Source organism: Balaenoptera musculus, chromosome X, assembly GCF_009873245.2.
Source record: "Balaenoptera musculus isolate JJ_BM4_2016_0621 chromosome X, mBalMus1.pri.v3, whole genome shotgun sequence".
Lineage (NCBI taxonomy): Eukaryota > Metazoa > Chordata > Mammalia > Artiodactyla > Balaenopteridae > Balaenoptera > Balaenoptera musculus.
Window position 1 is genome coordinate 14,480,882 of NC_045806.1, and position 22,318 is coordinate 14,503,199.

Below are 22,318 nucleotides of genomic sequence, written 5' to 3' on the forward strand. Positions count from 1 at the left end.
GTGAGAGGCCCGCGCACTGCGATGAAGAGTGGGCCCCACTTGCCGCAACTAGAGAAAGCCCTCGCACAGAAACGAAGACCCAACACAGCCATAAATAAATAAATAAATAAATAACAAAAGTGATTGTTTAAAAAAAAAAGTAGTCTATATATGAACTGAAACAAACGTTTCAACAAACCAATTTACTTTTTACTAACTGCAGTGTACTCTGATAGTTTCTATTCTATTGTATTCCATTCCATTCTATTCTAATTTATTCCATTATATTCCTTCCTTTCCACTCCATTCCATTTCATTCTGTTATTTTTATTAGTCAGGACAATGCTTGCTAGGCTCTGAAGCCCTAAATCTCAATGGCTTAACAAAATAAAAGTTTATTTCTTGCTCATGTCCTAGCCCAATGCAGATTAGGCAACTCTACTTAGTGGCTTCCTTCCCCCTCCAGGGATCAAGGCTCTTTCCATATTATGATGCCACCATCTTTAACACAGGATTGTGGTAGAAAGGAGCGAGAGGGGGAGAGAGACAGAGACAGAGACACACACACACACACACACAGAGTCATCCAGGGGATTTCATGGCTTATCTCACTTTTGTCTACACTCCACGGCCATAGTTACAAGGCTCCAACCTAACTGTAAGGGCCACAGAGAAACATAGTCTGAGCACCCAAGGAAGAGCAAGTGGGATTGATGAGCACCCAGACAGTATATGCCACACTCTTCTATTTTAGTTTGCTAAGAAAGAGGAAATGCTGGTTCTATCTGACCCACTCCATGGGAGTCAGGACTCTGTAATGGTTGCAAAGCCTTAATTGGAAAAACCTTGCCCTAGCAGCCTGCATTAATGTTTTTCCTCCTTGTGGACTAAACCTTTCTCACTTCTGCCTTTGTAGTCTCATTCCAAGCCACCTGACTTCTTCGTCCCTGATGAGGAGACCCTGACCACCTTTCCGACCACCTTCCTCCCCATCCCCACCTCCAAATCTGTCCCTGACTTTGCCTGAGAACCGTCTGCCTCACATCCCAGACTCCTTGAAGGAGTCTGTGGCTGCTGTAGCAGCCATGGCTCCTGTCCCCTGCCTCAAGCTGTCCTCCATCTCTCTCCACCCATCTGTCTACTTTCTTACCCTGGCCAGCCCTGGGACCTGTGGTGAGCAGGCTTTTCTTCCATTTCCTGTCCTGAGATACTAAATGAGACCAGGTTCTGCGGGGCAGCTAATGGTCTCTGGAACTCTGGGGCTCTGCCTAGGTCAGGACTGAAGTAATTGAGCCAGCCAGGCATGTAATAAGATAGCTCTCCCTACTCCCTCCCCCAGCGCCCCCCACTACTGCGGTGAGTGGCCATGGAATCTGATTCTAGCAGCATCTTTATCTCCGCAATAGGCCTCAGGGTTCATTATCTAAAAAGCATTGGCTGCTAGCAAAGTAGCAATTCCATTACCATAGAGGAGAGCTGTCCCTTTAAAACCAAGCATGGGGTGGAGGCCAGGCTCTTGGGTTCCCCAATTATAAGGCTCTCTGGTTCTGGAAGAATTGCAGGCTTACTGCTGCTCAAGTTGAAAACAATTTTAGTCAATGTTTAAATGGTGCTTACTGTGTGCTAGACACGGTTCCAGGTGCTTTACAATATTAACTCAGTTAAGCCTCTCACAAATTCTACAGATGAGAAAACTGAAGCTCAGAGAGGGCAAGGATATGCCCAATGTCACACAGCTAAAAAAGAGTAGAGCCAAGATTCAACTTAGGCAACCTGTTTCCAGAAACTGCCTTCTCAACCACTAGGTTATACTCTTCCCATGAGAATGATTTTTATTTGTATATAATATTTATATGCTGCTTACAGTTCTTGAAATGCTTTCACATACTTTACTGACCCTCACAAGAACCCTGCGATCTAGACAGTATGATGAGAAGGAGGCTCCTACTTTACCATGGAGAAAACTGATATGCTTTAGAGCTAGCTTGAACCATCTTCCAAGGGCCAACTGTTAAATTTTCAGGAATTTTGGAAGCCCGTTATAAATGATGGTCATTATTTAAAATGAAATTATAGAAATTTACAATTAGATAAATTATATTCAAACAAAGGTAATAAATACTCAAAACTCATCACTTCCTAATCCATTTACGACATTTTACTCTTATCCTGGCACTTGAGCTTACCTGTATCTCTCCTACATGTGTAGGGGGGAAAGCACGTATCATAGGGTGCCACCCAGCAACTCTTCCCAACTCCACATCGAGTGACATCACAGTGGTAGCTTGAAGTCAGCCACAGTGGTAGTATTTACACTAGGGAAATCAGCAAATTCTATAAAGGAGTCCCTTCTCTGCCCTTCTTCCCCGAAGGGAGATGGTTGTTAAATATTTACCAGAGATGGGCTTCCCTGGTGGCGCAGTGGTTGAGAATCTGCCTGCCAAGGCAGGGGACATGGGTTCGAGCCCTGGTCTGGGAAGAACCCACATGCCACGGAGCAACTAGGCCCGTGAGCCACAACTGCTGAGCCTGTGCGTCTGGAGCCTGTGCTCCGCAACAAGAGAGGCCGCGATAGTGAGAGGCCCGCGCACTGCGATGAAGAGTGGCCCCCGCTCGCCGCAACTAGAGAAAGCCCTCGCACAGAAACGAAGACCCAACACAGCCAAAAATAAATAAATAATAAAAAATAAATTAAAAAAAAATTTACCAGAGCATCCCTATTCCCATGAGTCTGACCATCTCTGCTCCATGAATGTCTCAGGTGTGTGCTTAATGTGACTTATTTTCCTGTCCTTCTCTGGAGATACTATTGTATCTCCAAGGCCTAACATGGTCTCCTTCCTCTCAAGTTCCTTATCAAGACCTCAGTCCAGTCTCCTGCGTATCTCTCTGCCCTTTCTCTTTTTGACTCCCACTTCCCAGAAGGACCTTCCCAAGCAGCCCACAGCTGCCCACACTTGGCCTGAGTCCTCTGATATCCAGCCAAACCCGTGGCCCTCATTCCTGCCAGGGCCAAGCTCTACGTTCATTACAACTTCCAGGCACAAACACCCACTCACCCTCCTGTTTTCCTTCTCAGGCGCTGGAGTCAGTGAGGCCCGAAAATGTTCCTGCCTGAAAATGTTCTCTCCCACGATCCGCCTGAGCCGGGTGGGCCAGGGATGGTTAGCTTCTCTGTGTGTGTTCCCTGGGAGCCCGCTGCAGATCAAAGAATGGTCCTTCCCTAGTCTTAATGCAGAACACCCCTAACCATGCCAAACGCTCCTGCTTGGCAGCCTGGGCCCTGACTTATGGGCATTCATGGGGGCAGGGATGTTAGTGAACCAACTGACACCTAATAAGCATGAAATATGCTTATGTATCTTCATTCCCTATGAAATGCAGTTAGATTTTTTTTTCAGTTAAGGATTCCCTTTCATTCACTAGTTCCTTTGCAGCCCCGTGGACCTGTGAGAATTCTAGAACATTATCATAATATATGAATATAGGTAGGGCTCATTACATGCCAGGCACTGTTATAACTGCTTGAATAATCCAAAGAGGTAGGTACGATTATGACCTCCATTTGAAAGATGAGAAAAATGAGGCACAGAGAGGTTAAGTGACTTGCCCAAGGTCACACAGCTTATAAAGGCAAAGCCAGTTCTTGAACCCAAGTGGTCTGGCTTGAAAGTATATGCTTTTAATGGCTATGCTGAAGTGATCTTAAATCTACCTGGTGGTTCTCCCTCTAGGCTTTGACAGCATTCTGTTTATACTGGGGTTAAGAACTTACCGCATTTTATTGTTATTATCTGTCTACAAGTTTGTCTACACCCACTCTGGTTCTTCACCTTAAACCCCTTAAGGAAAGGAATCATGTCTTACTTTTATTTTTGTCCAGGATTCAGGGCAGAGTCTAGTATGTGTTAAGTGCTCACCAAATGTTAGTTAAAATGAACGACGCTCCTTGCTTTCAAGATGAGGAAACTCATCACTCTCAACTGAGACCCAGAGATCTGATAAAGAAGATGACAGAGGCCAGGCAAGAACCCAGGTCACCTGGCCCCCAGTCTGGCACTTGTTCTGCCCTGCTTCTCTGTTCCTGTTAGCTTGGGGGGTTGGGGACCAGGTTATGGGGACCTAGAGCAGGCTAGCACTGCCCACCCACCATATTGGAACACTGGTCCATGGCTCCTCCCAGAAAGAGTGTGCATGTCCCAAACCCACCCCCAGGACAGACAGAAAAGATGAATGACCATTGCTGTGCTGATCACTCCCTGCTGGCACAGGTGGACACAGCTAGCACTGGAAGCCAGCCTCCAGCCTCATCTGATAAGATATACAGATGCCCAGAGGACCGAAGATTTAAGAATGAAATCCAGAGTCTCATCATTCACTTTATGTGCATCAGGACTATTCTAACCCAAATCTTGTCAAGGAAAAGGCAGAGAGATCCTGCCACCACTACTAACACACACACACACACACACACATACACAAACACACACACACACACAAACACACACACACACTTTGTCAGAGTCTCCTAACACAGGCAGAGATTACCTGAATTTCATCCACCTTTTTTTTGAAGCTTTGGATTTCAACTGGCTGTTTTCATCCTTATCCTTAGGTGTAGAGAAAAAAACTTCAGTTTAAGCTAATTGCAAATAGCCAGAAAAAGAAAAGGGGGGCAGGTTCTGTGTTATTTTACAATGCATAAACAAATGACAAGTAAAAAAGATAATACCAGGGATTTCTAAAATTCCATTAACCTCTGGGATATCACAAGGTCTGTGTAATTCATAGGAACTATACAATGAAATGTTGATAGTGTCACTAAGGTCCTGGCAAAGCTTGAAGCACCTTTGACAGATCAAAGAAAAAATAAAACATTATTCCATTTAGGTGCAGTGTTATGGATAACTTGGCATTATAGTTCTTTGGAAATGATTAACTCCATGTGGTATTGATGGTAACAATCCATTTTCTGGCATAATGAATTAGGCATTCCTCCATTGTTCCGTAGCTTGGCTTCATTCTGGGTATATATATCAATGGTGACTTTTTTTTTTATACCTTTCAGTTTCACACACACACAAAATAAAAACACGCCCCATAGGCTGCCAGAGAGAGAACACGAGCTCAAAGCTGATTTATTTGTATCACCCTGAGTAACCTATTTCCTACCTGAGACATGAAACCACATCAAGGGGGGAACCGTTCTTTATTTCTATGAACTGGGAGGGAAATTGCTACTCTTCAAGCTGGAAACTCTGAAACCTTTGCTGAAAAGTGTCCATTTTTATCTAACACTTTCTCCTTCTGAAAAGCCCTTGTTTTTAAGGAATAATTCTTCCAACAAAGACTCGCCCATCAGGCATCCCACTCATGATTAGTTAATCTGTGGAAATGAGAAACAACCTCTAAGTGGCCGATATACTTTAGCAGCAAGAGATAATCACAGCCATCCCCTAATTTCTGAAACTCATGATTGTCTTGTGACTCTGGGATTTTTAAACTGCAGGAACACCAATGGAAACGAGGTAAAAAGAAGAGTCAGCTAGTGTGATATCTTGATTAAATTCCGTTGTAGTGTCCCTGTGTTCGGTTTGTTTTGTTTTGTTTCGTTTGTTTGTTTTTTAATAAGGAGCTGCCTCTGAGAGCGCTAATCTGTCTTTAACATCATGGCATTTCCTTATAGTACGCTGAACCATCTCCGTGGCATTGAAAAGTGAAATATTTGCTTCAGAAATAAAAAAGATAGGCAATAAAATATAGCTGTAAACAAGCCTTCATGGCTTTATATTTCATAGATAAATACACAGTAAGTTCAAACTAGAATTGAATTCCTAAAGCAATACTCCACTAATCTGTATTCGGGGGTCTCAAGCGTATTATCTGTAATTTACAACCAATTTAAATGGCATTAACAGTCTTCCCCTTCTGGGAATTTAAATTTGCATCCTACCATTGAATTAAACAGTGACTGCATATTTTCTATAGGGGACGGAATGCTCGTTGATGTTGTTTTGAATAATGGAGCATCTATTCATGCACAGGGTGCAATGTGCTCCTTTGTCCTCAATGTAATTGAAGCAAAATGTGAGTTTAAAAGATTTCTCCCCTTAGCCAAAGGTTTGTTGATTGGTGTCTATTCTCATCTACTCAAAATTAAGAAAACAGTCATCTCTCACTGCACTGAAAAATCATTTACCCAAAACAGCCCTGAATGAAGGGAGGTCAAATTTTGCCTAATTTGATCTTTTCAAAGACAGAACAAGATGTCAGAGAATATTGCAGACTAACCTTAGGGGGAATTATATTGTGGAATAACTTACAATTCTTCTCTAGGACCAAGAGAATTAGAAGCGGAGGATAAGGGAAAAGGGAGAATACAGCCTGTTTCCAAAGTAAGAAACTTAAATAACCTTGCTCTCCCGCGCTAAACTATACTGAAGCGGGAAGGGAGATTTCTTGCAAATCATAGAATCTGAAGCCTTAGGAATCCAGGGATGGCGAATTCATGTGGGGTGCTATCCGTTTCCCATAGTGTGCCCATGGCAGACATCAGTAATCAATGATAGCCTTCTCTGCCATTGAGTGATGATGGAGCCTCATAAATCAAGTGCTCTGGGTAGCCAATAGCAGTTGATGTGAGTTGGCACTGTCTGCCATTTCAGTTAATCTACCTATCTCATTTAATAGATGGTTCTAAAAAGACGGAGTGCCCCTCCAAAGGTCTCAGAGCTGGCCATTGGCAGACCAGTAAGTGCTCAATAATTACTTTCTTTAACTGAATGAATGAATAAGAGAGATACAAACTGTTAAACCTTTATCATAATGGGAAAGAAGTTCCTTCTTTGGAGTAAATAATCCTCTGACCCAGCTGGACATAATTAGACAAGGTCCAAAATTTTAGCATCTGTTTACCAACGCTTTTATTCAGTGATAGAGAAAATCACATATATCAATAATATCAACAAGAACTAAGCATTTAAGAGAAGAAATGGTTTTCAAAGACTTTAAAGCCCTTTGGAAATATCTATTAATATATAACCGATATGCAATTGCAAATTATTATTCAACAAAGAGGTAACTGAAGAACTCACTCTGCTGAATTTGAAATAAGATCATATTGAAAAATTGAATAATTCAGACTTTTCAAGAATTGAAATGGGATTTTCTGTTTATTACTCTTTTTAGTATTCTAGTGTATTTCCCTTAAAGAAGTAAAAGACTAAGTGTTCCTGACACTTGTCTAGAGAGTATCAAAGTTCTGTGATATTAAATGTCAGCCCTTTTGCTTTACAATCTTTACATGTTCAGGATTTGAAATGACGAAAAATATAAAAGTTCAACTGTCCCACATTCTTAACCTAAGTATATCCCAGTGGTTCAGGCAGGGACACTTCTGCCCCCCAAGGGACATTTGGCAATGTCTAGAGACATTTTTGGCTGTCACATCTGGGGCTAGGGGGTGTTACTTACATCTATGGGTGGAGGCCAGGGATGCTGCTGAACATCCTACAGTACACAGAACAGCCCCCAACAACAGAGAGTTATCCAGCCCAAAACGTCAATAGTGCCAAGGTGGAGAAACCCTGGTCTATCCCCTCTACCCAGGACTGTTTGTATCCATTCATCCGCACGCTGAGTTTAGAATGTACTGATCTGTGGCAAGGAGAACATTTAACTGTAGGTACCAGAATATTTTATTTCTCTCTTTTTTCTTAAGATATCCAGTTTTCTTACGCTGAGGGAAAGGTAACAACGGAGGTTCCTCTTGTTTGCCTTCTCCTGGAGCCAAACTAAGGATTAGCTCAGGTAGCTCAATTCTGGGATTTTCAAGAGCACAGAGAAGGATTTCAGGAGCTCCCTAGGGTCCCAGATACACTCTGCTAATGTACTGCACATTAGTCTAATAAAGGCAGGCAGGGGCACGAACTGCCCACTACTGCATAAACCCGAGGATGGCTTCCCTTTGAAGGTTTATGACCAAGTTGTATAGAGCAAAGAGTGGAATTTTGTTGTTGTTGTTCCTCTACTAATTCCAGTTCTGCTGCTAACTGGCTTTGTGATCTGGGAGATTGTAAGCACATTGCTGATATTTTCTGCTTCTCAACTCTTCTATCAGTTCTGTGGCACTCATTATGTTCTACTGGAAGATAAAGGGGGATAGTAAAAGCCAAGATGTTTCAAGTGCTATTCGGGGGGGTGGGTAGTGCTTCTAACTCTGTGTCCTGTTTACCCTGTAGCTCCATGGTTCCATGCTTGACACAAAATAAGTGCTTAATGAATAAGTATTGGCAATACTTTGGAAACTATTTGGCAGTATCTACTGAAGCTGAACTGTGACCTAGTAATTATACTCCAAGGTGTGTACCCAAAAGAAATGGGCGCATATGTCCTGCAAAGGACAAGCAGAAGATGGTTCATAGCAGCTTTATTAATAATAGCCAAAAAAATACAAAAAACTCAAGTGTTCATTGGTAGAAGAATGGATAAATAGTGTTCATACAGTGGAATGATATAGTTCAATAAAAAAGATTCAACTATTACACATACAGCTCTCAGCAGAGGGCCTGGTAGTAAGGGATGCTTAGTAATGATAACGACAGTGATAATGATAATGGTAATTATTGAGCATTCACCACATGCCAGGGGCTTTGAGGGGGTTACACATACTAATTCATTTCACCCTCAGAACAAACCTATGGGGTATTTTCTATTTCTATTACCATTTTACAGAAGAGGATAGTGAGGCACGGGGAGGTTAAGTAAAATTCGGTTGAGCTAATCTGAAATACAGGTACATCCTGACCTTTTTTTTTTAAAAAAAAAAGTACCATATATAAAGCAATACTGGGGAAATTAAAAAGCAATGGCCTGCCTTATATTTAGTATGGACATATCTTTTCTCCCTTGTATTTTAGTGCTTTTTTCTAGACCTTTCTGTCTGGTACCTTTTGGCCAATATTGTTTTTCAAAATCCAAAGCCCATGCAGATGCTGCTCTTGTGATTAAAGGCTACCATTTGAAGTGCTCAGTTACTGGCAACCTGAGGAGGCATTATGCCTTTGATCTGCCTCGCCTGTCCAGCGTCAGGGCCATCTCTGGACTCCTGGAGAGCAGGCAGTCAATGGAAACCTGAGGGTGAAGTTTTGAGGCAGGTCAGGGGGAACTCGGGGACCTCAGCTTCCCTGCCTGGCCTGGCAGAGAATGAAGGCCACACCCCTCCGGGGGTGCGGAGCAGCAAAGGGGTGTTGGAAAGGGCCACTCCTCCCACCAGGCAGTTTGCAGATCTCCACAGTTAATATACCCACGCAGATCTCCACAGTTAATATACCCACGCTTTACAGTGGGTTCATGGAAATCTCGTTCAGGCTGTAGTATGCTTTGTTGTGCCCCAAGAGTTTATCTGGTTTGGTGTGACAGTGTTGAGAAAATTGGAGTGGGGGAGAGTTACCCAAGTAATGAGCACTGAAGTTGTGTCTCAATTGTTCACATCAAATGCTTCTGCACATTATTTTGGACTCACAAAAATTTCTCCATTAGGAAAGGAAATAATAAATACAGCTGACAAGGGAAGACTCTTTCACTACCACCCTCCTTCCTTCATACTGGGAAAAGCTGCCATTGGTAATGTCAAATTCATCTGCAGGGTGTGTGTGTGTGTGTGTGTGTGTGTGTGTGAGAGAGAGAGAGAGAGAGAGAGAGAGAGAAAGAGAGAGAGGGAATATGCGTGGAGAGTTGAAATCACATCCTTGCCGGAAGTTTATTTATGATTTGCTCAAGGTTTATTCCTCAGCCCCATCCCTGAATCTCCATTGGCAGGGTTCTGAGAGGGCAGAGATGGGACTATTGAATCCCTTCATCTGCAGCTCATCTCAGCTCTCAAGGCAGCTGGTGTCTCCCCTCTATAGAGCTGGCACTCACGGATGTTGTTACTTGGGGAGCTGGGAGTTCTGCGAGGTGATAGTGTGAGACCTGCTTTCTTGGGGGCTATTCTGGACAGTGGTTGACAGTAGCTCAAAAATTCAGTAGGTTCAATGCTTTCAACTGGATTTAACTAGCTGTCTTTCATGGGGCCCAAAATAATAAATTGCCACCTCCCCCCCAAATTTGTGAAGAATCAATTTGAGAACAGAAGACAGTGAGTTAGTCTTGGAATTCTTGGGACATTGAATAAAAATTCCCTTTCTTTAAGAAAGGCTTCTAGGACTTTTTTTAATTAAAAAATATTTTACATAAGTAAAATTAGTTATTTATTAATAGACTTTTAAAATTATACAAGTAATGGAAGGTCACTGTAAAACTTATAAATTAGAGAAGTAAAAAGAAATTACAACAACACTCAAAGAACCAAAATTTGGCATATAACCTTCCAGTTTCCCCAAATGTATATGTGTATGTTTCTACAATTATTTTTTATGGAATACAAACACACTTAGTATTAGTGATTTGTAACCTGCTTTTTTTTTATTAAATAGTATCACTTGAACATCTTTTCAGGTTAATAAATAAGCTTCTGCACTATTACTTAATACAGTTGCCTAGTATTCCACTGTGTGATGTACTAAAATTAATTTAACCAATCCCCTTTTATGGACATGTTTCTGAAACTGATTATTTCTTGTTTTCCACCATCATAAATAAAACTGTGATGGAAATTCCCTGGTGGTCCAGTGGTTAGGACTCGGCACTTTCACTGCCAAGGGCCCAGGTTCAATCCCTGGTCAGGGAACTAAAATCCTGCAAGGCTCACAGCGCAACAACAACAAAAAAAAACAAAAAAAAAAAACCCAAAACCTGAAGGTCTTTAATTAACTTAATTAACTTCCTTCAATTGTTAAAATATGACTTCACTCATATTTAATAAATAAATAAAACTGTGATGAATAATCCTGTATGCAAACCTTTGTTTACATTCACATATGTTCTCTTAGAAAAACTTGCTAGGATTGTCACTGATGGGGCAAAGGAAATTTTTAAGGCTTTTGATATGTATTACCAAATTGCCTCCAGAAAGGCATACTGGCCCACTCATTCACCACAAGTGTAAGAGAGTGCCTACTCCCAAACACAGTGGGGTTTGTTTAAACAACATTCTTAAAGCCTGTGATTAACTTCCTTTCTATTGCTTTTCGCCTCATCCCGTGATGACCTTGGCATCTCTCTGTTCTCTACCCACTGCTCTGGTACTGTCAGAGAGCCAAGAGAGAGGGTAGAACCCTAAGCAGAACCCATTAAAGGAACGGGTTTTGGCAAACTCTCAAGGAATTTCAGTTTCATGCTGGAACAAAACAACACAAAGAGCTACCCATTCATTCTGTGCAGGAGGATATTTACATTACGTTTTATAACAGTCATAAATGAAAATGGCATTAATCTGCCAAGTTGTTGTTTTTAAAAGAGAAAAAGGGAGGAGGTGATTGACCTACCAGAGAAAGCCCTATGTCTGTCAGAGCTTTGCTGTGAGTATGATTTTAAATAGCAGGGCAAAGGTGATGAAACCAGCTCAACATCTCTGTCTCTATGGCAACAGCATCCTTGCTCTGAGGCTCTGACATAGCGGCAGGGACCAAAATACACTCCTCATGCACAATTACACTGCAAGTTAGGAGTTTCTTTTTATTCCTTCTAAATGCACAATTTAAAAATATGAGCAAGGAAAGAGAAAGAGCAAATCATGCACAGCTAGAGGAGAGTCTTTAAAATGACTAAGCGAACAAAATGAACATCCAAAGGGCTTGATAAAGTCTGCAGCCTACACTTAATATGTACAGAGATATTGAAAATCTTTCTCATTGGAGAGTAGAAAAAATATCTATGCATGCATGTAAGTGCGTGCATTAACTTTTTAAAATGTCCTTTCCTTAAATTTTTAATACAGGTCAATGTTGCTTTCAGCATATCCACTTAGCTCAGGTTATGATTTAATCAATTAAAGCAGCCACTGAATTTACATAGCTGGAAGCTCCTCATATGCTAAACCCAACAAAACTTCAAAGAAACTGCACTAGCCCTGATTTGTGGAGGGGAAAAGTGGCCCCCTTTAAGGTCAGTAAAAACCTACTGGTCACTAATACATCTTCGAATCCTGCCAAAGTCTACCTTTCTACTTATTTTTAAATAAACTTGAAACTAAAAAAAGTGCAGAATGGTGATTATAAACTATTGGGTACTTTCTGAGCTGGCATCTCTGCTGGCAAGTGAGTAATGTTCAAGAGACCTGGAGTGATGATATAACTACTAAAGCTACTTAACATTTAGTTCTCAGAGAATGTACCTCAATAAATGTTGGGCAAATAAATGAATCAACAAGAATTACCAAGGGAATATGAAATAGACATGTGATAGGTTCCCTATATATGTACTTCCACTGAACATGTCAAGACCATCTAGTTCAGTGGATCTCAACCAGGGACAATTGTGCCTCCCAGGTGACATCTGGCAGTGTCTGGAGACATTTTTGTCACAACTGGGGAAGGGGTCCTACTGGCATCTAGTGGGTGGAGGCCAGGAACGCTGCTTAACATCCTAGAGTATACAGGATAGCCCTCTACAACAAAGAATGATCCAGCACAAAATGTCAGTAATGCTGACGTGGAGAAAACTCTAATCTAGTCTGATTGTCCATGTGGCTACTTTTGGTTCAGAGGGTTCTATGGGTAGATTAAATGGTTTTAAATTCTGTATTCTGTATAAAGGCAAAATTCTTCTTGAACTGGGTATTAGTATTTTCCTCATTGTTTTTATTATCGTATCATTTCACCCTTGCTTTAAACACAATATGTTCTATTTTGTTTTAGGTAAACACTCCTGAAAGTAAAATAAATAAATAAAAATAAAAGCACAGAATTCATTCTTTCAATAAAAACACCTGCAAAATGGCTGGCACGGAGGAATGCTGAATAAACATTAGCTGCAGTTATTTTCCCATACATTTTTAGCTTGAAAAAACCATATACACAAAATAACGTATTGTGGGTTCACTGCTAACAAATAAAGAAAACCACTTAAGTACACACTGCCCAACACCTTTGAAACTCCTGTGTGTCTCCTCCCTGATACTATTCTATCCCTCACCTCAGAAAACCATTATTCTACTCTTGTTAATCACGTCCTTGATAGAGATATAGATATATAAATTATTTGGCTTTTCTTGTCCTTGAACTTTATATAAATGGAATCATACTGTGTTTTTGTGCATTGCTCATTTCACTCAATGTTATGTTTTTTTTAAGTTTCTTCATGTTCATGTGTATAGGTATTGTTTATCCATTTTCACTGCTGTATATTATTCTACTGTATGGTTATATCACAATTTATTTATTCATTTTACCAGTGTTGGACATTGCTTTTTCAGTTTTTGCCTATCATAAATAAGGCTGCTATGTACATTGTTATACATCTCCCCTGGGGCACATGCACAAGGGTTTCTTTAGAGTAAAATTAGCAGGCTGAAGGTTTCTGAATGTGAACTTTACAAGGTAATGCCAAATTCTTTTCCAAAATTTTGCTGTACCAATTTGCACACTTACCAACAGTGTATAAGGAATAGTATTGCTCCAAGATACAGAAAAAATCAACAATTGTTATGGTCACTTCTCAATTTTGCCTTTTGGTAGGCATGAAATGGTATCTCATTGTGGTATTAATAATTAATTGATTAATTATTAATGAAATAAACAGTTTTTCAATTGTGTATGGGTCATTTGTGTTTATCTTGCTGTAAAATATTTGTTAAAGCCTTTTGCATAATTTTCTATTGGGTTAATATGTATTGTAATAGGCAGACTTCTAAGATGACCTCCAATGATCCCCACTTCCTGATACTCATGCTCTTGTGTAACCCCTCCGCTTGAGTGTGGACTGGACCTAGTGATGTGCTTCCAACAAATGGAATATGTCAAAAGTGATAAGGTGTCCCTTCCAAGATTAGGTTACAAAACATTGTGATTGTGTCTTGCTAGCACGCTCTCTCTTGCTGGCACCCTCTCCTGCCCTCTGGCTTGCTCCCCCGATGAGACCAACTGCCATGTGTGAGAGGCTCTATGGATTGGCCCACGTGTCAAGGAACTGAGGGAGGCCTCCTGCCAACAGCTCATGAGGAACTGAGGCCCTAGTCCAACAACTCGCGAGGAACTGAATCCTGCCAACAACCACATGAGTGTGAGCTTGGAAGTGGATCCTGCCCAGTCAGTCTTTGAGATGACTGCCACCTGCGAGAGGGCCTGAAGCAGAGGATGCTACTAAACCTTGTCCAGATTCCTGACCTACAGAAACCGTGAGATCATAAAGCTGTGTTGCTTTAAACTTCTAAGTGTTGGGGTTATTTGTTACACAGCAATAGAAAACACACACACACACACACAAAGATGTGTGTGTTTGTATAAAAAATGGATAACATATACATATAATACATTCTGGATAAGAATTATTTGTTCTAGGACATGGAAGCAACCTAAGTGTCCATCGACAGATGAATGGATAAAGAAGATGTGGCACATATATACAATGGAATATTACTCAGCCATAAAAAGAAACAAAATTGAGTTATTTGTAGTGAGGTGGATGGACCTAGAGTCTGTCATACAGAGTGAAGTAAGTCAGAAAGAGAAAAACAAATACCATGTGCTAACACACATATATGGAATAAAAAAAAAAAGTTCTGAAGAACCTAGGGGCAAGACGGGAATAAAGACACAGACCTACTAGAGAATGGACTTGAGGATACGGGGAGGGGTAAGGGTAAGCTGGGATGAAGTGAGAGAGTGGCATGGACATATATACACTACCAAATGTAAAATAGATAGCTAGTGGGAAGCAACCACATAGCACAGGGAGATCAGCTCGGTGCTTTGTGACCACCTAGAGGGGTGGGATAGGGAGGGTGGGAGGGAGGGAGATGCAAGAGGGAAGAGATATGGGGATATATGTATATGTATAGCTGATTCACTTTGTTATACAGCAGAAACTAACACACCATTGTAAAGCAATTATACTCCAATAAAGATGTTTAAAAAAAAAAGAATTACTTGTTAGTTTTCTAACAAAAAAACTGTTAGAAACAGCATGCCAAATATCTTCATTCAAATTGTGGCTATTTTTTCACTCTATTAATGGTGATTTTTTTATATAAAGAAGTCCTGAAGTTTAATGTAACCAAATGCATCAATCTTTTTCTTTAAAGTTTAAACTTTTTGTGTCTTATTTAAGAAATCATTCCCTACACCCAGGGTGGTCATATCAATATTTTCTTGTTTTCTTCTAAAAGTTTTTAAGGTTTGCCTTTCACATTTAAGTTCTTAATCCATCTGGAATGGATGTTTGTGTATAATAAGGTAAAGGTTCATTTCATATGGTGTATGGTGAGGTAGGTATTCATTTCCATTCCTTCCCCTTAGGAATAGCAGATTTTCCCACAACCATGTATTGAATAGTTCATTTTTGTCTTCCCAATTTTCAATTATAACTGTCATATCAGGTTTTCATATATGTATGAGTCTGTGTCTGGAGTTTCTTTTCTGTTCCATTGTCTAGCCCTTGTCAAGAGTACACTGTCTTTATTATAGTTACATAACAAGTCATGATATTTGGGGAGTCAAATTTCTCCACCTGCTTTCTCTTCTTTAGGAGCATCTGGGCTATCCTTGGGCATTACTATTCATGTATGTTTTAGAAACAGCATGCCAAGATCAAGCTTGTTGGAATTCCATTGAATTTGTAGATCAATTTGGGGAGAGTAGAATCCTCCTATCTATGAACACAGTATGTTCATAAATGACTTATTTAGGTCTTTAACACCTTTCAATAAAGTTTTATAATTTATTCCATAGAATTCTTATACATTTTTGTTAGATTTATTCTTAGATACCTTATATACTTCTGTTATCAGTATAATTGGTATTTTAAAAAAATTCTTTTCCTGATGTGTAAAACTGCTGATGTATAAAAATCAAGTTGACTTTTGTATATTGATGGAAGCTCCAAAATCATAATTATATTCAAGAAAAAAATTGATAGATTTTCCCCTAACTTTCCAGGAAAGCACTTGAGGCATTAAATGAAATAAAACTGTAATTAAATTATAATCACCTTCTAATAATAATTTATATATTTCTACCCCAGAGTGAATTTAGACATTTTTCATTCATTGATATGAAAAAAATTAAACTGTATAATTAAAACTAGATATTCTTTTCTTTATTTCTTCACATTTGACTAATGTTTGAACTTTCTGGTTGTTGGGTTTCCAGCCCCGACTGCTCATCAGCACTGTTTGCTCCTTAGTCTGATGGGCTGGGGTGCTATGGATTCTTTCTCCTGTCCATATATGATTTCCTTAGATCTATTCCCTACCTCCTCTTGAGGAATTTCCTACTCCCCATAATAGTTAAGGGAAGCTAAGGTACTATAACAAAGAGAACCCAAGCAGCTCTGCCTCCTAGAGTCATTCAGTGACCCAGGTTCCTTCCACTTTGTAGCTTGCCAAACCCCTAGGGGTAAGGGTTCTTAACCTGGGAGGCCCATGGATAGAATTCTGGAGGTTCATGAACTTGGATGGGGGAAAATTACCATTATTTTAACTAACCTTATATGAGTTTCCTACTGCTGCTGTAACAAATTACTACAAACTTAGTGACTTTAAACAACACAAATTTATTCTCTTACAGTTCTGGAGGTCAGGAGGACACTTGTGATTATGCTTAGGGCTCACCTGAATAATCCAGGATGATCTTCCATCTCAGTATCCTAATCTAATCACATTTGCTGTAAAGTCTCTTTTACCACGTAAGGTAAAAGTCACAGGTCCTGAGGATTAGGACATGGATACCTTTGGGGACCATTATTCAGCCTACCACAAATCCCTAATTGAAACTCAGCATTTCCTTACATTATGAATGTAGACAACAACTCATAATAGTATTAGCAGTACCTGGGACTTTGTCACCAACAGAAATCACAGATACTCTCTATATCATATTACAATTGTTGCAGATATGTTGGATTTAGGGAAGTCATTAGACCCACTACCAGACCTTGTTAGTTAATGCATTACTAAAAATGTACATGTAGTACAATTTCAGACTTGATAAATACAAATTTTTTTTAATCCTATGTTTTTCACCCTATGCGTTTAAACTTAAGTCTGAAAGATTCTTCAGCTTCATCAAACTGGCGTAAAACTTAGCATAAAACCTTCCCTAAAGCATTGTCACTACCTGCATGGTTAAAGCTTGTCTGGTTCTAGCCTGGAAGTAGCAAGAAAGCATGGAAGAGCATGGAAAGCATGGTCTAAGCAATGTCTTTAGACCTAGGCACTGAAGGGACACACATTATTTCTACTCACATTCCGTTTTCGAGAACATTAGCCTGCATCAGAATCCCCCGGAGGGCTTGTTAAAATACAGACTGTGGGCCCCAACCCCAGAGTTTCTTGGGTGGGGCCCAAGAACTTGCATTTCTAACCAACTCTCAGATGATGATGATGCTTTGAGAACCACTGGTCTAGAGCATAGTCAGATGGCCACAAATAACTGCAAGGAATGCTAGGAAATGTGTAGCTAGGCAGTTACATTTAAACATACTGTTAGCTGTACAGAGGGGCTCAAATGCAAGAACACGGGAGAGGTATTCAACGTGTCTGGCAACAACTCTATTACTATGGAAGATGGGGAGGATGGATTTTAGTGACCAGATATTAGCCTTCACCACAGTCCCCTACTAGAGTCTATCTACTGCCCTGACCTGACTCTCCCATGAGGTATGTAGAAATCCGGGGGGTCCTCCCCAGATACAGATGCCCAGGGTGGGTTTGTATAAGTAATGGGGAGGTGTCCTTGTCCCGTTCTGCTAACCTTGTATGGTTTGCAGTATCCAGAAACAGCTACGATGAGACCTACTGGAGTGCATATTTATTCTCTGTGCTGTGGTTCCAGGAATAGTGTAGAAACACAGCTTTTGACTCATGACTCAATACTAATGGGTACCATGCTTGCATAGCTCAAGAGGGAAATCAGAATCCCACATTGCTGTCATGAAGATAGGAAACCCCAGTAATAAGCTAGTGCAACAAAATAGTAAAGATGAATGGTTGCAGGCCACCAATGAGACAGTATAACATAACCAAGTTGGTAGATGTCATAGTGGAAGGATTCTACCATCCCCAAGGAAAGCTCTGATCTGAAGCTATTCTTTACACTGAGTACAGTCGACACTAGGTATTTTGATCTGCGGTTGGCTGAATCTGCGGATGCGAAACCCGTGCATATGGAGGACCGAGTGTACTAAGCCATTTTATATACAGGATTTGAGCATCCGCAGATTTTGGTATTCGTGGGAGTCCTGGAACCAACCCCCCACGGACACCGAGGGAAGACTGTATAAGATAACTTTTTTTTTTTTTTTTGGCTGCGTTGGGTCTTCGCTGCTACGCACGGGCCTTCTCTAGCTGCGGCAAGTGGGGGCTAGTCTTCATTGCAGTGCGCGGGCTTCTCATCGCGGTGGCTTCTCTTGTTGCGGAGCACGGGCTCTAGGCACGCGGGCTTCAGTAGTTGTGGCATGCGGGTTCAGCAGTTGTGGCTCACGGGCTCTAGAGTGCAGGCTCAGTAGTTGTGGTGCATGGGCTTAGTTGCTCCATGGCATGTGGGATCTTCCTGGACCAGGGGTCAAACCCGTGTCCCCGGCATTGGAAGGCAGATTCTTAACCACTGCACCACCAGGGAAGTCCCTGTATAAGAAGACTTTCGATAGGTTCCATAATCAAGTTGGAGCTTCTCTTAAATAGTCTATACACTGCTCCGGCAACACTTTGATTCAGCCAGATTATCTGTCTTGAGTTCCTGTACTGAGTGGCTTGGTACAGTAAACAGATTTCCAGAAACATCAACCTGGCAAGGATTACTGTGAGAGTTTGGGAAAGTTAAAAACCTTCTTAGCCTTAAATATTGCCATCTGCTAAATGGAGACTATATCATCTGTCCTCAGCAAGAGGCAGTTTGGCATATCAGAAAGCATGGGCTCTGAGGTCAGACTATCTGGGTTCAAATTGTAGAAACTTGGGAGAATGGCTGAATCTCCTTGCAAAGGGAGCCTCAGTTCCTCCATCTCTAAGGTGGGGCCCATTATACTATCCTTACAGCATACGGATGGAGGCTTCCACCAGGCCACTAGACGTTTCCACCAGTCTCACACTAGCCCAGTGCCTGATTCATCGTAGACACCCACCTAATCATTGGTGCCTTGCCTCTTGCTCCTGTGCATGTCTTGCTTGGGGAGCGTTTGGGTATACCACTGCTGTAACTGAAAGAGTAGTAAGAATTTATTGAAATCTGCAGCATTATAAAAGTTGTATTTAGAGCAGCAAGGGATTAGCTATGACAATAATAGCCTGCATATGGGAATTAAGCCCCAGATCATGGGGAAAAAGAGAGAGCTTGGGCTACGTTTTAAAAAGACGTGCTTACTAAGGAAGAAAGATACATTTTTTCCACCCCCCAGTGCAAGTTATTTTCCTTAGGACTTAGACAAGGAGGGTAAAGCTGAGGTTCTTTGAAATAGAGGTTGAGCACTCCCTGCTCCTTTTCTTAAACCGAATCTAATAGCTGGGCTTTGTCTGAGAAACTTCATGAACTGTAATTGTAATTTCAAGAATCGCTATACCAAGAGCCCTTGAAACCACTAATGGAGAGAAATTTGAGTCTTTTCGTACATCCTGGTATTTCCTTTCAGATCATCAAAGTTCCTTATAGGAATAACAAACAGTTGTTTGGATTCTGGTTGCAATGGCCCGGACCAAAGGCTAGAAAGTACTCCTCTGCATGCAGCCTGGCTAGAAATAGTCATATAAGAAAGGAATTTTTCCCCAAGAAGCTCTTTAAGCCGCCCATGCTGGACCTGATTAATTCAGGAGAGCAGTGTCCAGGAAAATGCTTTTCATTCCAGTTAAGCTCTTTCTGGCTCTGTCTCTTTTCCTTCCTCAATTCAAGGAGTCTGAAGATGCACTTTCTAAAGCATCCTAGTCTCTCTCATACAGAAGGGGAATGTTCGGTCCCACAAAAGGAATACAGAAATGATTCCTTCTAGATGGCTTTCGACTCAAGGGATTTCTGTCTTTCAGTGTCTTCAGAAGGTGAAGACATTTCTGATTTCCGTGGCATTGGAAAAATTGGGGCAGACAGCCATTAGTGGTGGAAAACTGGAATAATGACTATGACGACAACAATCACCACCAAACATGTCTGGGGCAACATCACTTTCAGTCTGTGTATTTCTTCTAGACTAATCCCCCCCACCCCTTAGTCACCCAGTTTGAGTAATGACATGTCCTTGGTGCTGAGCAAAGCAGGTTGATTTCATCTATTCTGCTCTCTGTGTTCCTCTTGTGGGAGGGCAAGACTGTAAAATGATGGTGGGGATAGTAAATTTTTGTTATTTATTGGCAGGACTTTCTATGCCCTTTGCTAAAAGCTCTCACTGGGAGAAGCCAGCAGCAAGGAGGAAAGTATTTCTTTAGCATAGTTGTCATTTTTCAGTGAATGGAATGTAGTTAAAAAGGTCATAAATGCTGCCTCTATCTACTCACAGAGTAGTAACATCACAAGTGCCAATATTTCATATTGAAGTTAAAATCAATTAATTCTTTAAAATTTCCTGTTTTTGAGTAAGTGGCTAAAATGGGGCTACCTTTCAGCGTTATATTAATTGTAGTCTTTGCAACCTTTAGGGACTCATTTAAACATTAGCACCCTAAGGACCACAAGTGGCAGCATGTGCTTCCCAAATTACTGAAAGCTGGTTTCATATCTGGTTGAAAAAATACAAATCGGCCTCTCTTACTCTGTGTCGGCTCAGACAGCAGCTGCTTATGATATAAAAAATATGATGGCTGGCTGGTTTACGGCATCCACTATAAATACAAGGATATTTTATTCATCTGAAGAAAACCATGAATTGGATCAAGACAAGTTAGAAGAAAAAGCAGGAGTTTAGATTTTAGTGAGTGTCACAAAACACACCCCAGGTGGAGGATTTGAGCCCTGGGCTGCTTTTCTGGCAGAAGCCCCTCTCCCTCTCCAAAACTGCCCCCACCCCGACATGTGGGATTCCCCAGAGCCCACCATCTTCCCTAAAGAATTCATCTTCTCCAAAAGATACTGGGGCTGGTAGGGAAAGGAGGAGCCATTGTTGTCTGCAGAAGAATTGAAATCATGGACATTTCTATACAATCCGATTATTGAAAGGCACCTGCGGTATTATCTAGTACGAATGTCCTTCATGTCGGGAAGCACTATGTCAAAATTCCCCAAAGGTGAACTGCCAATATCAGTGTCCAAAACGTCACTATATTATAAGGTGAGGCATTTCTTTTCAGGACATTAGACTATTTGTACATGAGGCTAAAGTGTGATTCCCTATAACTTTACTGCATTGGCTTTAGTTCTGATTTTTCCAGCTCCACATATTTAATGAGTTATTTATATACTGCCTCATTCCATAGAGGATTTGAGGCAGCTTACAACTAATAATATGCACAGGGTATCCAAAGAGAAAAATGAAAAGTTGAGAGAATCCAGTAAAGAGAAAATGAGGGTTAGAAATTCACACACCCAGGAGCCAGATTCAAACCAGAAATGTCTTTTTACCAGGTCTTTTAGGGTTGTTGGAGGCGACCTCCAATGTGGTTCTGTATTTCCTAACAGTCAGATATTTCCTAACAATGGGAGGGAAGAGAAACTGCAAAAAGGCTCCATGAGAACAGGAATATGTGTCCATTTTTTTCTCTGCTGTGTCCCCATGCAGGTGCTCAATCAGTATATGTTGAATGAATGTTGAGTCAAAGAGGAAAATGCATTCAATTACGAGATTCAGGGTATTAGTAAGATCAAAAAGAATAAATTGTTCAGAAGAAGCAATTGCTAGAAATAAAACTGAAGTTCCTTTGAGTCCTCAAACAGAGAACAGAATGTAACAAAGTGGATGACGCCCTTGACAATTTTCCTACAATGGGTCAAAGAATGAATTTCCTCCACTGTTTCTCATAATGATAGTATGGACAGAAAGTACAAAGGCTGAAGTGCTGTTCAATAAAAAGGAATTCTACAAGAGGACAAATAATGAAATACAAGTAAGTCTAAAAAGTTTTAACTCTGAGTTTTTCAGAGGCACATGTGTATACCCCCAGAAGCTTGTGTCTCTATCGGAGGCAGACATTAAATACAGATTAAACACCCTGGGTGCTGAATTTACTGGAAGATGGAGTTGGGGGAAAAGAAGGCAAGAAAAGAGACTAGTCCATAATTTAAACCCTTGCTACTCAGAGTATGCACAGACCAGCAGATCTGGCACC

General features: G+C 40.9%; 1 protein-coding gene and 1 non-coding gene across 4 annotated transcripts in view; one reads left to right on the top strand and one right to left on the bottom strand.

Moving 5' to 3' along the window:
* RAI2 (retinoic acid induced 2) overlaps positions 1–22,318 on the bottom strand; it is a 402,071-nt gene that overhangs the window by 181,504 nt on the left and 198,249 nt on the right. The window lies entirely within an intron of this gene.
* TRNAE-UUC lies at positions 10,636–10,708 on the top strand. The gene has a single exon. It is a non-coding gene; the product is annotated as a tRNA-Glu (tRNA).